This window comes from Eulemur rufifrons, chromosome 2 (assembly GCF_041146395.1).
Source record: "Eulemur rufifrons isolate Redbay chromosome 2, OSU_ERuf_1, whole genome shotgun sequence".
Taxonomy (NCBI): Eukaryota; Metazoa; Chordata; class Mammalia; order Primates; family Lemuridae; genus Eulemur; species Eulemur rufifrons.
This window is the reverse complement of record NC_090984.1, coordinates 82,829,215-82,851,083: the sequence shown is the minus strand read 5'-3', so window position 1 is coordinate 82,851,083 and position 21,869 is coordinate 82,829,215. Positions and strand designations below refer to the sequence as shown.

At 37.7% G+C, this 21,869-nt stretch overlaps 1 protein-coding gene across 2 annotated transcripts in view; it reads right to left on the bottom strand.

The window, feature by feature from the left end:
• Window positions 1–21,869, bottom strand: part of GNG2 (G protein subunit gamma 2) — a 101,845-nt gene that overhangs the window by 64,085 nt on the left and 15,891 nt on the right. Inside the window, exon 2 of one of the 2 annotated variants that reach the window (XM_069464884.1) lies at window positions 20,973–21,013. The exons of the other annotated variant lie outside the window; for it this stretch is intronic. The gene's annotated coding sequence lies outside the window, so the exon portion shown is untranslated. The remainder of the gene's footprint in view (window positions 1–20,972; window positions 21,014–21,869) is intronic. 2 annotated transcript variants of the gene reach the window in all.

The following is a 21,869-nucleotide window of genomic DNA, read 5'->3' as shown; positions in this document are numbered from 1 at the left end:
CCAGATAAAAGAGTTCTGTAGAAGGATGGTGGTGATGGTTGTACAACAATGTAATGTACTTAATGCCACTGAACTGTACACTTAAAAATGGTTAAGATGGTAAACTTTATGTTATGGGTATTTTGCCACCATTAAACAAAACAAAAAAGTGCATTTTCCTCTCTCTACTCTCAATTCTGAACGTAAATCATAATTCTACTTATTGTCAGAACCATTCTTACTTCAGTTCCAACAAAGGCCTGGGCTAGGGATGGCCCGAGCCCCAGGGAGGGGCTGGTTCGGAGTGTGTGGCCTCAGTGGGAGAAAGGCTGGGACGTGGCAGAGGCAAGGCCAGTCAAGAGCTGATGCACAGAAGTGGGCTGGGAGAGGGGAGAGAACTGACTTCCCCAAACACAAGCCAAGAACAAACTCTATTCGTCAGAAAGGGGCCGGGCCAGAAGCAAGCTGTAGAGACAGGAGTAGCATTCAAAGGGAAAGTCTCATACACCTGGACCCACACAGTTAAAGCTCAATTCCAGAGTAGAGACGGGTTTCCAGAAAGCTCAACAAGGCACCATCAGATATGGAGATTTAATCACAGCTGCACTTCCTCCTTTTCCCCCCATTTCTCTTCACTGCTGGAGGATGAATACATCAGAACCTTAAGGTCTTTATTAATGAGTGGTGTAGATCACCCTAACCTATTTGATTTCCACCAGCCTCATGGCATCGTAGCAGGAACGATGAAGGGAGGGTTGACAACGTGTACATGCTGTAGGTGACTGTCAAAGAAGACAGGGGCAGTGCCTTGGCCCCAGGAGCAGCTGTCTGGGAAGCTCTTTCCTGCAGGTGGTACAGGCATCCCTCATCTCAGAGGTTGCAAAGTTACAGAGTTGCAGGGCTCTGCAATGAAGTGCACATTTGTATTCAGTGCACACACAACCATTTTTAGTTATTTTTAATTCAGACAAAGAACTTTCTCTGGTCCTTTGTGGCTGTTTTGTTTGTTCCACTGAGCTTTTGCTGGAACTGTTATTTTAACAATTTTCTTTCTTTCTTTAACGAGTGATCTTTTTTAGTTTTGTTTCATGTTACTTGTATCCTTCACTTTTACTAAATGGGGATGAGGAAGCAAGGGAAGAGCTATGAGAACAATCTTTTCTCCTGTGGCATTCCTTCCTGTACCTACCCAAATGCATGTCAGAGCCAGCAAAAAGCTAAATGCAGGGGCTGCTTCTATCCTTAAAATTGCTCTTGTAAGTCTTTCAAAAGAACCATTAAGAAAGAAAGAAATTCTCTGTCCTTTCCTGTGTAATTTAAATATTTCACAATCATTTTTAAGCAATGATATTAGCCTCAAAGGCAGCTTGGGGAAATAGTTGGAATAATGCCACTCCAAAATTTTCAGAATATGAGATCTGTAAGCTAGAAGCCATGGTCTCTAACACATGTAACCACAGGATACAAACAATTCACTTGAGAAGCCCAGGCCATAGATGGAAAATAAAATAAATGGAAAACAATACCCAGAAAGCAAGAACCCTCCAGAGAACAGTCAGGGAAGGTTAAATCCATGGCCAGAGGGTCTCTCTGCTGACAGAGCCCCTTTTATACTTTCCGGCCTCCCAACCACCTCATTTTAAGTCAGGACTTGAAAAGAATGTTAGTATTATGCCGATATTTCCTGTTGCCTTGCTTTAAAACATTATTCCTTCAACACACTGTGGAACATGCAGCTGGTACAGCACTCTGGGACCCTGGTTCCAACAAGGCAGGGCCAGTGACATTCTCTGTCTACCTGGCCATGTTCAGCTCCACCTAGCCTTCCACCAAAGAGTTCCCTGCCCTCCCAGAACCAGGTGAGAAGGAACTCTTAACTATTTGGTAATCTGTTCAGAAATAAAGGCAACATTACAGACAGGCTTATGTCCCCGGGAAGCGAATTTAATCACTAATTCATCCACCTAATAACTTTTTCATTCAATTTCTCAATTCCTTCTCCTTTTTTGAAGTTACCACTAGAGTGCTGATTCAACTAGAAATTTGGTTCCATCTATAGAGCCTGCCCAAGTGACACCTCTTAATGTCTAACATTTTCCTTTTTATAATACATTACAGGTTTATTCCCAGGACCCTCCCCCATCCCAGAGTTGTGCACCATGGCAACCCTGCCTCCTCCATCTGCTTCCATTCTCATTAGCTATAGGGGCCACTACTTTTACAGCTGCCTGACATTAGTTATGAAGTCTTTTTCCTCCCCTATATGATCGAGCCAAGGAAACTCATACATTTCCTAAGTGAATGGTTTGATCCTACTGCATCTCAGTCCAGATGAACCTGGACTGTCCAACTTTAATTAGCGTTAGTAAAGCAGGAGTTATACAACATATATTCCTAAATTTCAAAAGGCCAAAGTTCTTCTCTGGCCCTGAGGTCTCTTGGAATATACCCCGTAAATCAACTTTAACTCCTGGATTGTGGCAAAAAGGATGCCACCCGAAGAGAGTGGCGTCTACCACATTGTGACAGTATTTACTTGTTCCCTCTGTTTTTAACACTTTTCCCCTATACTTATTTGTGATGGCCTTTATCATTATATAAGTCACATATTCATCTGTTTTTGCCTTATGTTATGTTCAACAATAGCATGTTATTCTGTTTCCTTATGATTTGTTTAATGTGTTATAATCCTGCCTTGTGTTTTAATATATGATCTTTTGTTTTAAGTGCATCTGTTTTATGTGGCATATTTAACTTTATTATGATGGTTATATTTTGCCCATCTATCATTCTTCGTTTTCTCTTATTTTTGCTATTCCTTATTTCACTTTGTAAATGCCATAGGTATTACTTAAGCACCATATATATATGCTTCCTTCTTTCTTCTGAAATGTTTGGAAAATTTATCAAGTAAAATTATTTTTACTTAAATCAAACCTGCACATACACATACACACACACAAACCATGAAAATCAAATTCATTTTTCTATTGACTTCTAGTTATAGCCACGATAAAACTCAAAATTCTTAGGCTTCCTTCTGTGGGAAGAACATTTGAGCTATTGGTTTTAGTCCTTCCTAATCTCATCTCATTCTCAGTTTTGGGTCTGTTATTCTGAAACTTCTATTTTACTTGGGCATCAGAAAAACACATATTCAAATTCTAACTCTACTACTTAACAAATTACTTAACCTCTTTGAGACTATTTTCCCATCTGAAACAAGGGGATCATGTTGCCAGGGTTTTTACAGACTAAATGAAATAATGTATTATAAAGAACTTGATAATAGTAGATGCTTCCTAAATATTAGTCCCTTTTCTCTCTTCCCTTTAAGTTTTAGATCACAATTTTACTTTGCAATGGGACTACGGTCAGATGCATTGATCCTTCCTAGTGTTTTTAGTATTCCTTCTTGAGAGTAGGACTTTGATAAGGTGGCCACAGTGTGAAGAAATTCCTATTTTGACCCAAAGTGTAAGGTCAGTGACTATTTAGGGTTGGTGGGATATGTGAACATCTTTCCTTAGCTTTCCCAATGAATGACATCTTGCCTGGATAATTTTTTCCATAAAGAGAGCTGCAGATGTTGTTTCATTTCCTTGGGGAGTTTATGGTCTCAATTTTAGCTGCATCTGAAATCAGTGTTTGGAATGTTATCTGGCCTTTCTTTCCAGATGTTTTAAGATTTCTTCCTCACTGAAATTTGAAAATGTTATAGGTAAATGTCTTGGCATCTTTCTCTGGCTGTTAGTTTCCAGATTAATTTCCCAATATAGAGGCCAAGTCTTTGATTAATTCTGGAAATACTTTCTACCTTAAATTGTTGATGCTTTAAAATTTACTTACTAATATTGGTTCAGGTACTTACCCCTATCATTGTTAAGTTAAAACACGGTGCTCCTTTCTAGAAATAGATCATTTGGGTCCAGCATTATTTACATGTGTTTATTTAAGCCAACTAATTTTCGATTTGATTCTGTAGTTAATAAATAGGCTTTCATGATTATTTAGTAGTACTCCATGTAAACTCTTTTCCTTACTACTTCTGGAAATGCTAATTATATTTCAAGTTATACTACATGGCTTTTGTTTCCTGGCTTTACATCTTCTTTCTTCTCATTTAAAGTATAGCTGAATATTTTTTTGAATTCTGATTGAGACTTTTTAGTTGTCTCAAAAGTTGTATCAGACAATTTTTAAGTTTATTGTCCTTTTTTCTATTCTTTTACAGTTTTGTCCTTCGTAATTACAACTTTTAAAAATTAGTTGGGTTATTTTAAAAATTCCTCTTTGACTTGTTTTTTTGGATGTTGTGGTTATTGTTGAAGATTTTTGTTTGAGACATTTTCGTTGGTATTTTAACGGGTTTAATATGAAGAAGGCTATCTACACTGCTTCTTAGGCCATGAGCTTCCCAGAGGCAAAAATATTTCTACTTGTAAATTTTAGTCTTAAGAAAAAAAGTATAGAAGTAATGTACTAGATTTCTTTATAACTGATGAAAAATTTCTCCAACAAGTATTAATAAGATTCCTCTGTCTACCTCTATCTACCAATAGCTTATATCTTGAGGTTTTATTTTCAAATGGGCCTCTGTCCAACAGATAAAAATTATGCTTCAAAGAAAACTACAATAATTATTTTCCCCATGAGGATTTAACTTTTAACAAAATCATGGCTGCTCTAGAACTGTAAAAGAAACAACACGCCCAATCACACAGAGCTCAGAGTGCTGCCTGCATCCATAACAATGCTGACCCATGGTAGGAAAGTTACAATGAGGTCAAGTGGCAGAAAGCTCTTCTTTAACATCCTTAAGTCCGGCTTACCACAGCTGCCTCTGGGGATCTGAACTAGGGCCTCCTCTGTATTTTATTCTGAGAACAAGTGTTAGCATTAAGAGAAGGAAAGCTATTTATTTCTACATTTATCATACATCCAGCCGTTTTACCAAATTCCCAACTTCCTTACATACTGAGGAACACATTTAAAAGAAAGCTATGGTACCTATCTGAAACCATTGTAAAATATTATTAAAGGATATAAAACAATACTTGCACTGAGAGGCATGTTTCCAGATGGAAAAAACTGAATATAAAAAAAGTTGATTCTTTCCAGTAATATATGATTTTAATGCAGTTGTAATCAGAATCTGCAATGGTTGTTTCTCCCTTCTTAGACTGTAATAAAATGAGTTCAAAGTTTATGTGGAAAGTAAATGTCAAACAATATCAAGAAATATTGAAGATGAATAAGAGTGAAATGGGACTCAGTTGCTTTTTAGATATTAAAACCGAAAACAAAACTATTATAATCAAAATGACATCATATTGACATAGGAATAGAAAACAAATCCAGGAAATACAATACAAAGTACAGAAATTGATCCAAGTATATGTGGAAACAATATATGACTAAGGTGGCATTTTAATCCAGTAGATAAAAGAGGATGTTTTTAAAGTAAATGGTGTCATTAGCCTTGGCTATTTGGAGGAACATAAAGTTATATTCATACCTCACACCATATAAAAAATATTTTCCAGGTGGATTTAATATATGCATGTGAAAAAACATATTTTAAAAAATAATAGAAGAAGAGTAAGGAAGATATTCATATCATCTGGATAGAGGAAATGGTCCTAACCAAGACAAGAAGCCAAGGAGCCATAAAGTAAAAGACATGTGGCTAAACACTGGAAAAAAAAGAAAAAAAGCATGGCAAAAGCTACTATAAACAAAATCAAAGAAAAATTATAGACTGGGAAATAAATATTATAACTATGTCAAGTAAAGCAGACAAATTATTACTAATAAACTAAGCTTCTGTATAAAATGAAGGAGGAGTCAACCTTGTAGAGACATGGGCAAAAGATACAAAATGACAATTTACAGAAGATAAAACGTGAAAGATTAATGAAAACATGAAAATATGCTCAATTTTGTCAGAATTCAAGGGAATGCAAATTAAAATAGAATACCGTTCTTCATCTGATAAAGTGGTAATTCTCAGTGGTGACTAGACTATAAAAATAAGCAGTCTCCTACTTGCTAATGGGAGTCTGAATTGCTACAACCTTTTTGGAAAGAAATCTAGCAATACAGTTTAAAATTTAAGAAACATGTGCCCTTTGATTCAACAAAACCCCTGCTGGGATTAGAGTGAAGCACTGGTGTATAAGGACAGGTTAGTTAAAAGAAACACCACAGCCAAGGGAGACCAAGGTAACGTCTCTCCACATGGGTCAATGGAGTCAACACTATGCAATCATTAACATGAATGAATTAGATCCACACCTATGGGCTAGGTGAACACCTGTGACATTTATCATGTAAAACATAGTTACACAGTAACTCATACTTGAAAAATCCCCAAACTACATGATATGAATGTACGTGACTGAACTACATGAAATTGCTGATATTCAACTGCTATTGACCTAATAAAATGACAATCTCATAAGTTGCAATTTAACATACTTTTATTACATATTTATGACCATGAAGAAAAATATACAATGATGCTCCCCAAAGCACTAACACTGGTTACCTGGGGAAGGGGAGAGGCAGGGGAGGAAGCCAGAAATGAACATCTTTATATAGCTTTTTATTTGTAAAAACAAGAACGTGTTACTTTTGTAAAAATATCTAAGAATGAAAATATTTAAAGAAAAAAGAATTTTAGGCTTGATATTGCTTGAAAACATGTACCTAGGGGCAGAGCCTACCTCAATGATGCATTTAACTTTATCAAATGTAATAAACAAAAACCAATTTATGTCCTTGTCTCTTTCACCAAGATAGTTAATGAAAACCCAACTTTTTGTTATTTAAAAAAAGAATTTAAGAATATATTTGCAATAAAACCAATAAAAATTAAAATTCAGAGAGCTGGATGACAGTTCAGTTCAACACTTCACTTGTCAACACTTTACTGTTGACAAGGGGAGCAACAGGAACTCTTTACGCTGCTAATGAAGAGTAAATTGGTGCAACCACTAATGGTCAACCTAGTAAAGCTGAACATTTGCATGTTTTATGCCCTAGCAACTGAACTCCAAAGAGAATGTCCTAGAAAAACTCCTGGATGTGGACTAGGGGACATACACAGAATGCACAGAGTGGCATTGTGCATCAGAGTGAAAAGCTGGAGACAACCCAAATGCCCAAAATGGGTAGAATGAATAAAGTGGGTATAATATTGCATACAGTAGAAGAATGATAATGATACACTAATTAACGCTAGATAACAGTGAAAATGAGTGAACTACAGCTATGTACAACCACCCAGATGAATCTCAAAACATAATGTTGGGTAAAAATCTAAGCCAGAAAAAAAAACATGATTCTATTTATTTAAAGTTCAAAAACAGGCAAAACTGAACAATGTAAGTAAAAGCAGGGGAATGATAAATAAAAAGTCCAAATAATAGCTTTTGGAAAGGAGGAAAAAAGAGGATGGAATTAGAGAGAGGGATACAGGAATTTTGAAAGGTGATACTTAAAAGACGGAGAATGTATGTGCATTTATTAATAGTCTTTTAATATGTATGTGTGTACATGTATGTACTCTTTTGATGTGTGGTATGTTATACACATATACACACCAAGAATTTAGGTGTATGTTGGTTCATGCCTGCGAAACTGTGGGAGACCAGAATATAAAGGACTGTTGAGCTGAAGGCTATTAAGAAGAGGCAGATGCAGGAAAGCTCTCTGCCCTCCCTCCATTAGCCTAAAAGCAGGACATGGATTTACAAAGACAAAAGGTATCCTACCTCCCACCTTCCTCCACCTCTACCAGGTAGCAGAAAAGTTAACCACTGATCACAACTTTAGCCACTTAATGGTCTGGAGATGGTGCCAGATGAATCTATATCAGCACCTTTTACTAACTGGCCTTTATCTACCATTTATTTGCCTTCCCCCAAGTTGCTGCCTCTAGAGACTCAAAGTCCTTTTCATTGACCTCTCACTTCTCTAAAGATTTACTGTTCTTTGTTGAGGTGCTCCATAAGCTGGAATTCGAAGCCATTTCTCTGAAAACTACTTGTTCCCTGGGTGTCCCCCATGTATATATGAAATATACATTAATAAACTTCTGTTTGCTTTTCTCTTGTTAATTTGTCTTTTGTTACAGGGGTCCATTCTGACTCAGAACCTATGAATGTTGAAGAAAACTCATTTTTCTTCCCCTACAAAGCTCATCCTCTTATTGGAGAAGCCACTTGCCGTTTTCCAGGTATACTTTATGTTGTAGATACTTAATACATAAGTGAATGAATGTATCTAGAGTAATACTCAAAGGAATGAACATCCCTGGGAGCCGTGTTCTTCCAGTGCCAGGGTAAAATGGAAAATTAGGCAATTTCTTGTAGTACACCAGAAGCCAGAGAGAATATAACAGAAAACAAGCTAAACACACACTCCAACATAAAAGTTTTCAAGTCACCTTGGGAAAACTTGCCATGTTACAGCAAAAAGCAAAGGTAACATTTCTGAGTAGAGTTATATTGGTTTTACTTTTACCATGGGTAGTGATACCTTTCATTCACCTTAAGATTTAAAATAAATGACACCAAAACTCAAACCTTGGCTAGTAAGATTTTTGAGAGTAGGGGAAAAAATGCCTTTTCTCAACTACAAAGCATGTGAACCCAGGAAACACAGATTTACTGGGAGCAGACCAGGTGGAGTTCTATTTCCAGATATTACATTGTTGGTCTTGATCCACAGCAGTAGAGCAGCTGAAAGCATTCTAAATAAGGCGGTGTTTCACCAGGTGAAGGAAGACAATTAGAAAGGGAGGAAGTCTGTCCTTATTCCCATCCCCCACAGCTGCCTGCAACCAAGGATTATTTTCCTTTCCAAGGATTATTTTGAGTATTTCAACTTCTATTTTACTCACTCTTCTATCTACTGCTGTTAGGAGTTTGTCAGATAATCGGATTTAGCTAAGATGCTTTACTGACAGGATATCCTGTATCTAGTTAACCAAGTAAGGCTAGAGGAAAGAGTGATTAGACAATCTGAATGCATGCTATTTTTAAAAGGAAAGGAAAATACAAAAAAGTCAAAGTAAATACAGAGACTTTATCATCTCAAATAAACCAAAACAATATAATATTGAACTACCTCATATCTGCAAATATAACTTGCAATTTATTTGCAGCTATCATATTTTTACTTCCTAATGCTGGAAAATTCCACTTTGTGCTCAAGACCTGGAAATACAGGTCCAGCATAATCAACGAGGTAAAGAGCTTTAAATTTTCCCTGTAGCAAACAAAAAAAGAGAAATTAAAGTAATTGCTACTCTTGAATGTTTTTTTCCCCAAGCACAATTTTTCAGATTGATTTTACAAAATAACAACTTCATTGAGATATAACGAAATAGCATAAAGTTCACTCTTTCAAGGTATACAATTCAGTGATTTTTAGTATATTCAGTTATGCATCCATCCTCACTATCAAATTTCAAAACATTTTCATCACCTCAAAAAGAAGAACTTTATCCACTAGCAGTCACCTTTCCTTTCCCCTTCCTCCCTCCCCTTAGCCCCTGAAACCACTGATCTACTTTCTGTTTCTATGGATTTGCCTATTCTAGACATTTCAGTAAATGGAAACACATAATATGTGGCCTGTTGTATCTGGTTTCTTTCACTCAGTATGTTTTCAGAGTTCATCCATGTTGTAGCATGTAACAGTACTTTGTTCCTTTTTATGGCTGAATAATCCATCATGTGGATATACCACAATTTTGTTTATCCACTCATCTGGTGATGGACAACAAATGTTGGGTGGTTTCCTCCAGGTTGCTTATTTGTGGTAAGAAACAAAAGCCTAGGAAACAGAAGGACCCAAACAGCAGCTGTGAACTCAAGCTAAATCATAGATTAATAAATACAATTACTTTTATATCTACATTTATACCCAATTCTCATAAACTGTACTACTCCTGGAGGTTGTTAATGGATATGTCAGCTGTGGTAACACAGAATTGTAAGAATTCTTTCTTATACTGTTCATGAGGAAAGAAGAAGGGAAAAGGAATTAAGATATATTTGAGTAATGTCCACCAATAGGTGAGCAAATGAACATATTGTGGTACACCAATATAATACTACTCCACAACAAAAAGAATTAATTGTTGACAGATACAACATGGATGTATCTCAGTGTAATTATGCTGGGATGGGGATGAGAGGGAAAGATTAACATGGGGCATGAGGAAACATCTGGATGGATACTGATTGTGGTGAGGGTTTTCATGGTGTATTCAGTCAAAATTCATCAAATCATATACTTGGTATCATTTACTGTATGCCAATTATACCTCAATAAAGCTGTCAAGAAATAGTGTTTCTAAAAGTGAATATATCCAAACTCATCAAATCACATACAATAAATATGTGCAGTTTTTTGTGTGTCAATCATACTTCAATATAGCCGTTTTTAAAAAGTGTATATATCCTAAAAAAAAGTATTTGCATGACTACTGTTAGGAAAACACTGCCTTCATTTTGCATATACAATTTCAATTAATTTTGTAGCAAGTCAAATTATTATCATTTTATACATGAGAAAACTTGAGGTTGAAAAAGTTCAGTAATATGCCAAGGTGCTTACAGTCAGTATTATGCTGAGATCTCTTAGTCATAACCCCAAAGTCCATGCTTTTTTCTCTGCACCATGCTGCCTCTCACTGCTCCTATTACAGACCCAACCCTTCCCAGCATTTCCCAAGTCAGGGAATTTTCTTGTCCACAGGAGAGGCTTAAACTTTAGGGTAGTATTGCACATTTACTTTCTTTTGCTTATCATTTTGTGCTTCCACAAATTACTTCTCCAATTATGGGGATTTATCCGATTCAGTTGCTTTATTCATTTTCAGTGGATCTGAGTGGTTAATCTAGATTAGATCAAGGCAAGTAATCCTGGTCCCTGGTCAAAGGAATGAAAATGATTCACCTGATATTAAAAGCAAGCTGCACAAAACCAAAAATTGGCCACTCAATCCACTAGCCAGGCATTGCACTTCTTTGGGATAACAGTCACTACTTTGATCATGGGAGGCCCAAGAACGTGGGCTATCTGAAGTTGCTCTGCGTCCGGCTACTCTTTGCAGCAAACTTGAACTCCAAGTCAAGGTTGCCACCCCATCTCTAAAAAGGGCAAGCATGAGGATGGGTTCCTCGCTCTGTGGACCTCGTCCAGATCATCTTTCACCACACAAACAACTGAACTCTGTCCAAATGCTACCATTGTATTTGGGTCCATTTGAACATGGGCTATGACCTTGACTAAGTAAAATTAATGAAAATTTGAAAGTTGGTTAAACAATTTTTTTGTAAGATAGCTATATTTTGGAGGGTGGAGGAAATACTGCATTTCTTTAATGAAATACTTTCATAATGAAGGTTAACGGTGCTGGATAGCTTCCATTTCCCCCTCCAAATCCATTTGCCATCCTGTTCTACATGGCTCTAGGCCCCCAGAGATTTAACTATATGGACTCAGTAGCAGGCTTCCTGGCTGTTTGCCTTCCAGTTGGGTTTGAGCAATGGGGAGCATGAGCAAGAAATTAGAGAGAGAGGGACATCCACTCAGGGTATCTGTTTCCTGGCCTGGCCATCTGCAGGGCTGTCATAATCTAGCTATACCCTTTCCTGGAGGCCACAGCTCAATTCAGGAGGTCCTCTCCTCACTGCCTCATCCCTCAGGTCCAAGGATGGTAAAGGATCCCTGGAGAACTACACTGTCTTTGGCAGTTTCCGTATACTCTGCCCATATCTGTGGAAGCGTTCTTTTTATTATGCACTCATGAAATTAACCAGTTTGAGGATGCCAATTGTTTCCAATACAGCTGACATTTTCTGAGAACTAAGAGAATACCTTAATCAGAATACGAACTTATTCCACGTCCTTGTTTATATGAAACACTGACATTCATGGAGTTGACGCCAAGCCCAGGCAAAGATAAACAACGGCTAGTTGAGGTGTTGGGGGAAGTGGTCAAACAGCATGGATTCAACCTCACACCAATATGCACTAGCACTTGTGTAAGACGAAGGCATATTCACACGCACTTATGAGAACACTGAAGGTGGTAGATACATTTCACAGACTTTAAAATGTGAGAAATGCAAATCATTTTCAGGTTGATATATCATGCTTCTTCATGCTTGTAAATCATATTTCCATGGTGCCTTCAGCCATTTTGCATATGGTATTCTACCTATATTGAAGCTTTAAGCCACTTTTGGGGTTTCTAATTATCAAATATAAAGAAAGATGTTTGCTACAATAAAAACTGCATAAATGGCAAATCAAAGATTTCAGAGAGACACCATCTGTTTTCCCTCATTGAGAGGTATTATCATATATAGTGAAAAATGCTATAAAAGTAAAGTCATGCTTCTTGTGTCATGAATAAATTATAATCTCAAGCATATTTTGATTACTTAGAGCTAATATCAAGGATATATGTCCATTAAGGAAAAGATGGATTTTGATCCTATCTAAGCCGCAAACAACTAACCTCCTACCCCTAGAATCACCTCAACTGTATCATTCCCAAATGAAGTATAACTAGAACAGCTACTTTAAGGTTCATTTTCTTCAGTGATTTTTCTCTGATGAAGCCAAAATGTTATTTAGCATGAATCTGTAAAGCTTTATTAAGTGAAAACACTAAAATGCTAAAATGTTAATATGATACTTAATTTTTTTTTGTTTGGTTTGTGTTACTGTATGTGCATGTATTTGTTATAGAATAGGGTAGAGTTTAGAAAAGAGAAATCCATTGAATTATCCTGAGCTATTAATAGCAAGGTAAGAGCTATCCTTGTATTCATCACGGATATCTATCAAAACTTTAGAGTATTTGAAAGGAAATCTCGGGAACTCTGGCAGCTTTCATTTAATTCTGCATAACATCAGATGGCTCTTAGCTCTCACTTCTTATTTTCCAGGGGAGTGGTAATTTCATTCTTTCAACTTTTTCTAACTCAATGTGACATATGAATAATACCATGTTACATTTGTGCCCTATTTTATAATTTATAATACAAAATGCTTTCTTATTCATTATCTCAACTGATGCTTACAGCAGTTCAGACATAGTCAGGGCAAATATTACAACCCCTATTTTACAGATGTGGAAACTAAGGCCTGGAGTATCAACCAAGACTCTTTTTTATTGACAGTAGCAACTTGATAGTAGCTTAGGCAAAAAAATGGAAATGTATTGGCTCATAACAACTGGATTTGTGGACTCCAACTGTTATTAGGCGCTCTCCTAAAGGAGGAGAGAGAGAAAGGCTCTCTCCCTCTCTCCCTGCCTCCTTCCCTCTCTCCCGCCCCCTCTCTCTATTTCCTTCTCTTCTGTCCATTGGACTTCATTCTCTCAGCAGACTGAAGCATGGCCTCACGTGATTCTTACTGCCTTGAAACCAGAAGGGAATGGGACCTCTCCTTCCTCAACTTGAGTTGGAAAATTCCAGAGGAAGAACCCACTGGCTCCTGCTGGTTGCAAGCCCACCCTCTGAACCAACCCCTGTGGTCTGGGGATGAAATACTATGGCTTCCTCAGCTTGGGTCAAGTTTCCAGCCCTGTGGCCAAGATTAACCAACCAAGCAAACAAAATAAGAATAGAATAGCTACTGAGGAAACCGTGAGGAGTTTGAACGTACAGCCTTCAATAACTTGCCCAAAGGGCACAATCAGAACACCTGCGTGATCTCCCCACCGCTCCCATCCCCGTCACTTCACAGCCATTGGCTGGAGCAGCCACAGAGGTGTGCCTGTGCCTGCCCCTTCTTCAGTTACCCATTTGGTCTGGCTGAAGACTAAAACTCCAGAAAAGACTCGATTTTAGTCCTGATCCTGTCACTGGTCAGCTGTATGACCATGGGCCAGTTACTTAACCTCTGGGAGACATAGCTTCCTCCTTTGTATACAATGCCTGCATCACAGGGTCATCAGAAGGATAAAAGGAGATAACGTACTCCAGATGACTTTGAAAATCATCACAGAACTGCATTAAGGTTTATTGCTCAAGTTCGCTATATAAATGTTAGGAGGCTAAAATTACACATTAACATTCTTCAGTTGTAGTTCTCGCTACCACCAGCCCTCTCTATAAGCATCACTTTTGTTCTGACATTTCCACTCCCTCAGTTTTAAAAGGCACATTTCAAAAAGAAGCATCAAATAGTGTCCCAAAATTCAAAACTTAGCTCGGAAAAGACGCTTATGAACAGATGGTTCAATGGCACTTACCACACTCACCTTTTCAATACAGATTAACTAACTGGGAGATGGAAAATTTCTGGAAGATACCAAGAAACTATCAACAGTGGTTACCTCCAGCGAGTGAAGCTAGAATTTGGTGGGAAAGAAACTTTTATTTTTCATTTATGCCTGTCTCTACTACTTTTTAAGTTCTTTACATAACATATATTCCTTTCATAATAAAAAAAAACTAGTTAAAAAAATTACAAGCATGGTTATCATAGAAAATGAGCATAGCATATATCTAGTATAGTATCTAGCACATAAAAAGCTTTCAATAAATTCTTGCTTGTTGATCAATCTAGATAGTTCCAGTTACCATCTAACCAGCAAAGTAAAATCAACTTCACTGAAATAGAATCTAGTTTTCATCTCTGTGCAACTATCACCTCTATCTGGTTCCAAGATATTTCTATCACCCCAAATGTATATGTCCCATGAATTGCATTACAAGGAATGTGCATTACCACCTGCTGAGAATATGGTTTTAAACTCTTACAAATTCATACTCCAAAAATGAAACCTACCTTCTTAATTCCCAATTATAAAACACAGTGCATGTGGATAACTTTCAAGACTATTACTGTTCTTATAAGCACACTTCCTTATTAAAATCAGAGGATGCTGGGCTTCTAGGAACCATACCATTTTACAGCTGAGGATTTGCATGATATTTTCTAAGAAATTAAAGGTTACATGGCAGCATATGCCAAAGCTAAAAGAGATTTAAATACTATTTTTTTAAAATGATGTAATAGCTATGAAGTTTGGATGCTATGCACTGGTTAAGTGCTATACTGGTTGCCTAGTTACATTTCTGTGGAAAGGTTAAAATGGTTGCCTCTAAATCTAGAAGAAATTTAAAGCCCTAAGTTTCATAATTAAACAAGGGATTGTTTGTGAACCCCCACGCAGTCATCCCTTGAAACAAGTCCCTGCCAGGTAATGGCCTTTTGGGATATCTTAGGGAGATATTTTAATAATAACATTTCTATATATGACATTTGTTACCTTGCTCACGTTTCATTAAAGTTATCACATCTGGAATCTTTCTCTTTTATCATTACCAATTGCAGTCTGTTACTATAGGCTATTAAAAAACTTTCCAACCTAGCTGATATGATTTCTATCCCCTGATAGGTGGAAGAAAGTCCAATGTTTCAAATTTTTTAACTTAAAAAACAGATTTTTATTGTGATCAACTTTGCAGACTATAGGCCAGTTTATAATCTAGTAACAGAAACTACACGTCTTAAGAATGAACGACTAATGTCTTAACTCTCAGAGATGTTCCTCTTTCACCCTTTTGAGAGTTTCCTCATTAGTTCTGTCTTGCAGACACTTTTAATCCAGATATCTTCTCCCAGTAATGGAACAGAATAGAATAACAATTTGGTCTAGAAATTTAACATGAATGTATTTAAAGGGATGTAGACTTGTTCCAGAAATTGAAGGTAGGGAGAGGCAGTCTTTTTTCTTTTGCTATTGAAGTTCAAACATCATTTTGTTTTTTAATTGAGGTAAAATCCACATATAAAATTAAGCATTAACCATTTTAAAGTGTACAATTTAATGGAATTTAGTACGTTCACAATGTCATGCAACTATCACCTCTGTCTGGTTCCAGGACATTTCAATCACCCCAAAAGGAAAACTTCAAAAAGTAGTCATTTTGATCTCTTATTTACATTTACTCTATAATTTCTCTTTGGAAAAGAATAGAAGAATCTGAGTTTAAATTATAGCATAAGGATTTGATCTGTTTTCATTTCTTCTGCAACTTGTTGATTCACAAAAACCAGCAGAGATTTGAAGCTGAAATGAAGTTAGTCTTAGCAAAATGCAACTAGGATTGAAAATCCTAGAAGGAAGGAACCCAAAAAGAGAATGAGGAGAAAATCAAAAGAATTCACAATTCTGTCTGGGACCTATCCTCATCAGAAAGCTAGAGCCTACCTCAATAACTGATAGTGCTAAATCTTTTTTGGGGGAAAAAATAGACTTGAAAGAAAATTCTTTGAATTTATCAACTAGCGAAGTTTGGAAGATAGGAAACGATTAAATATATGAAGAAGAAGGAGGAGGAGGAGGAGGAGGGAGGAGGGAGCAGGGAGGAGGGAGGAGGGAGCAGGGAGGAGGGAGGAGGGAGAAAGAAGGAAGAAGAAGAAGAAGAAGAAAAAGAAAAAGAAGCCTGCCAGCTCCCTAAAGTCAAATGCTAATTCTGGGGAAGCTAATTTATTGCTCTTTCAAGTACAATTATAGCTCCCTTTGCTTAGTCCCAATGATTTAGAGAATAAAAATCTCAAAAAAAAAAAAAAAAAAAAAAAAAAAAAGCCACAGAAATGTAAGGGATGAGGCCCTGAGACCTTCAGTATTCCTAGTTCCTGAGTGTGGCTTTGCTGTGGATGACAAGGGGCAGGGTACCACAGTAGCAGCAGGAAAGGGTGAACAAGCCTCTTTACCCAGATGCAGCAACTTGACATGGGGGTAAGTAGCTCATGCTGTACCACTGGGAGGTCAGGAAGCACCAAGTTCTTAGAGCCAAACAGGTCTCCAAGGCACTGTGCACTCCAATCCCCTCCCCTTGGGCATTCAAGATAGTCTTCCTAAAACTTATCTCTTCCTGAACAGTCTACGCTATCTCTTAGAGGGGGAAAGTTCAATTTTGTTATACAAAAGGCAAGATTGGAACTAAGAAAGTTCTGTGCTGCATTGGCAAACTTGGGTTTTATAACTTCCATACATGCTGACATGCTGAAAAGGATTCAGCCAGGTCCTGTGGTCACCTCAGTAACAAAGTTATTAAAGCTTCCATCATCAGAGGCAGCATGCAGGCGCCTGCTGGGAACAGTGGAGAACTGAAAGGGCAGGCTGTATCTTGAGATTTTGTAAATATAGCTGGTTCTTCTCAGTTCTGAATCTTAGGGGTGCTGTTGTTGTTGTTGTTGTTGTTGTTTTGGTTTGGTTTGTTTTTTGGCTTTTTAAAGCTGGCTTGGACAAACATGTATATATGGATACAGATGGATTTACCACCATTGTCAACATAAACCTTGGGGCTTATCTGTATTGTTTAGTTTGATCAAAATTTGTATTTTAACGATTTATCAGCATGATAGCTGCTTTCCACTGGAGTCATTTTGTTAGATACCTGGAGTGATCAACTATCCTGATTTGCCAGGGATTCTCCCAGTTTCAGTACTGGAAGTCCTGTGTCCCAGGAAACCCCTCAACCTTGAGCAAATCAGGGTAGTTTGTTGCCCTCCTGCTAGCCCTAGGTTTGGACTACAAATCTGCAATGCTGTAGTGTCTAGAAGTGGATCGAAATGGGACTTGCTACAAAAATAGCTGAAAAATTTAAAATCTCCACCAAAAATTTCCAGCCACATTCTACTCCAAAGAAGGTTTTCAAAGTGGTTTCTTACTTTGTGGGGATGAGCTACCTAATGGATGGAGGAAATTAAACCATACCTGGAAATTAGCTATAATAAATACCACTACAGTGAAGTTCTGAAATATTATGTTATTTTTTCCTCCAATTTCTACATTTTAAAGCCTAATAAATAACACATAACATGACAGGCAGACATAACAGCATAAAATAAAAAACTCACATTTCTTTGGTCCTATTCAAAGACCTTAGAACCTGTGAACTGTGTGGGCAAATACTCCAGAGTTGGAAAAATGCCAAAAGCAGCACACCTAGAGTACCAGAAAGTCTGGCCAAAATGGGGCCATTGGACTTCAACCTGTCCACTCGATCCAATGCCAAGTACTCCAAGAAAACCAAAAGCCTTCAGTACCTGGACCTAAGAAATGAGAACTGCAGAGTCAAGACAAAAATTAGCTTCATCCACTTCAGAATCCTAAACCTCCTTAATCTGATAGAATGTTAGCTAGCCGTCTCTCTACCACTGAAGCATTTCTACCTTTCTAAAGAATTAATCTCTTTTACTTTAAAGTAGGCAAAATAATAGCCTTGAAATATATCCATGTCCTAATCCTTGGAACCTGTAAATATTAATATATAACTTTACCTGAATAAAGAGACTTGTGAGATATGATTAAATTAAGGGCCTTGTGATGGGGAGATCAGCCTAGTTTATCCAGGTGCGCCCAGTCTTATCCCAGGGGTTCTTAAAAATCAGAGAACCTTTCCTGGCTGAGTTCAGAGTCAGAAGAAGTGTCTGTGGTAGAAAGACACACAGAAATGCAATGCTGCTGGCTTTGGGGATGGAGGAAGGGGGCCTTTAGAAGCTGTAAAAGGCAAGGAAATGAATTCCCACCTAGAGCCTCCAGAAAAGAATGCAGCCCTGTTGATACTTTGCTTTTAGCCCAGTGAGATCTCTACTGAACTATAATATAATAAATCTGTATTGTTTTAAGCCACTAAGTTTGCAATAATTTGTTACAGCAGCAACAGAAAACTAGTACATCTTTCACCGCTGCTGCTTTTAATTTGCATGATGCCTTAGTAGTATTTTGCTTTAAACCTCAATATTTGACCATTACCTAATTTAATTTGCTTCTCTATGTAGACCTAAAAAAAATAAATTTAGTACTAGAGCAAATATATTCAAAATCCTTCTGACAGTACAAACAATACTTCCTTTTACTTGTCTACTTTGTTTAGTTTCTTGCTTTAGTTTGTTATTACAGAGACGACTTACATAAGGAGCCACCAAGCATGACTGAAACCTATAATTTTGTATGAAGGAAAAATGCTTTTTTAGGTGAGAGTGGAAAATGCCAAATAACCTCTTTAAGGTTGTGTGCTAAGACACAGTAGTTCTCAATGTCTCCCTAGGGCGTCTGAATGTCATAGCAACTGGAAGATGCCACAAGCCTTTTGTGAGCCAAGAACGGGGATACCAAAGAGCACAGTGAAGAGCTGTCCCAGAAACCCTCATTGAGAAACTCTGCTTGGACTGACTTGAAAACTTTCAGTACATTTATGAGCATGAAAGAAATCAACACAAACGTTAGACAAAGAACATCAGATACTTGTAAGACAGTTTCCATTATTAGTAATATTTGGTAGAATGGAGGGATGCCTTTCCCTACTTCTCTGACTGATGGCACCTCATGTCACAGCTCAAATGTGCCTTTACCCATCAAGCTTCTCACTAAGAGAAGTTAGTCCTCTCCTCCAGCACCTACAACACCCTGCTCACACGTCACCAACACCAACCACGGTACCTCTTTCTTGATAAGGTTTCCTCCCCATGAGACTGAGCGACTTTAGGGCAAGGCCTGTGTGTTTTTCATCTTCGTATTCCCAGTATCTGGCATTCATTCTTTTGTTTATTGATTCAACAGCTTTATTGAACATATAACAAGTGCCAGACACCTTGCTAGATGCCAGAAATGGTTAGTGAGACACTATTCCTGCTCTCACAGAGCTTACATTCTTAAAAGGGAGGCAAACCACTGGATAAGAATTTATGATAAAAACAGGAAGGTACTTCACAGGGTTTTTTTGTTTTGTTTTGTTTTTATATTCCCAGTAGATTAAAAGGTGAAGAAATGTCAAAAACAGGTTTCAAAAATTGTGGTAGATTCTAAATGTTTACATTTAACAGTTAAACTTGGATAAGGGTCATTTTTTCATTCTTTCAGTGTATTTCTGACAGGTCATCCATTTGAAGATATCAAAAGTCCAAATTTGAAGCCCTCATACATGTGAGTTGAGGAAAATTGATCCTCTTACCCTGAGGAAGGTCTGATACCTAGTAAAAGCTAAATACCTGCTGAATGAATAAATGGATGAATGACCAGCCTCAGTAAACTAAGTGAGGTTATGAGTAGATTTTTAAATTAACATTTTGCTCAAGCCACTAAATAGTTATATAAATAATTAAAAACCCAACAATCAAATCCAGTGAGCTGCCATATAATCCAATGGGGAAAGAGAAGTGGTGGAGGTATAAATGAAACTGGCCCTCAGGTGATAATTGTTGAAATTATGGGGATGGGGATGTGGGAGTTCATAATATTATTCTCTCTACTTTGGTATATGCTCGAAATTTTTCATGAGATTAAATTTTAAGATGAGTGGGGGGAACCAAGTCATTGACTAGAAGAAACTGTGTATCTTGATTGGGATGGGCAAACACATTATCACCTATTTCAGGATTATGGTGACCTTTCAACTCTATAACCAGATTCAAATGGCTCTAGCTGGTTCCAAAAGCTAAGTAAGCTTCTTCAAGAAGAAACCCCAACGGCAGTAGATTGACCTTTTGTTGTTGTTATTGTTGTTGTTGCTGCTGGAAAAGTCCACACAATGTTTACAACCAATCTGTTAAGAACAGGGTTTACCCTTCTCTGATCTAATCTGCTCTGAGGTTTTGTCTGCACAGGGCATATCCTCAATGTCTGCAACCCACTAATCATGTTTGGTGCCATAGGGATTTAAGGCAGTAACCTCAAAGGCTCTCCAACTCAAACTTTTAGAAGAAAAATGGAAAACTTTGGGGTGAAAATTTGATCTTAACTATCATTAAAATAAACCATTTTTTTTTCTTTAATCCTGAGGTCAGATCAATATTGGTAAAGATGCAATGACTGTTTCTTTCCAGTAAAACATCACATGTTTAACTGCTTTCATCTATAGGACCACTTAACATTTTTTTTCCCCTTGAAGCTCTGGTTAGAGTCAAGGGGATTCCAGAAGAAAATATTTCAGAATTCTTACCTCTTTAGTTCCCACAGCCTGAGGCTCACTGGCAGATCTGGCTGTTGAGAAAGCAGAGAGGAGAATGAATTTCTTAAAAGGAGATATAACGTGATACAGAAGAGCTGGGTGAGTAGAATGAATGTTTCTGAAACTAGGGTTGGTGGTGAAGGCAGAGTAAGTTGTATGGTCAGGGGGTCTCACAGGTTTACATTTTGGAGCCTGGAAACATTTTGTTAACAAAATTAAGAAATGTTAAGAAATGTGAAATAGGAGTCCCTTTCTTTGTGAAATTCCTTACCCTGCAATAAAACATGAAAACACAAAGCCCACTTAGGAACAGAGGGAAAGCAGAGTTCTTGGTGGCAGTGGGATGAATAAGAACAAGCTTTCCTCCTGATCTAACCTGTTTTGCTCCTAGCAGGACCAAAGTGGCAGAGACCAACACTTGCTCCAAGTGTTAGGGACAGAGCTGGAGTACATACAGTTTGTGTTGTGTGTATCTGGCCCTTGAAGAGTATGGAAAGGGCAAGTTAGTGGTTATAAGAGTTATCTTTAGCATCCAAAGCTTCTACAGGCTGTTTAGAAGTAGAAAGACAGCCAGGCGAGGTGGCTCACCCCTGTAATCCCAGCACTTTGGGAGGCTCAGGCGGGAGGATTGCTTGAGGCCAGGAGTTCGAGACCAGCCTGGGCAATATAATAAGACCCTGTCTCTACAAAAAAAAATTAAAAAATTAGCCAGGCATGGTGGCACATGCCTATAATCCCAGCTACTAGGGAGGGTCGCTTGAGCCTAGGAGTGGTGACTGCAGGTTGCAATCACCCTCACCCAGATTGCAGTGAGCTATGATCATGCCACTGCACTCCAACCTGGGTGACGGAGTGAGACCCTGTCTCTAAAACTAAAAAATAAAAAAT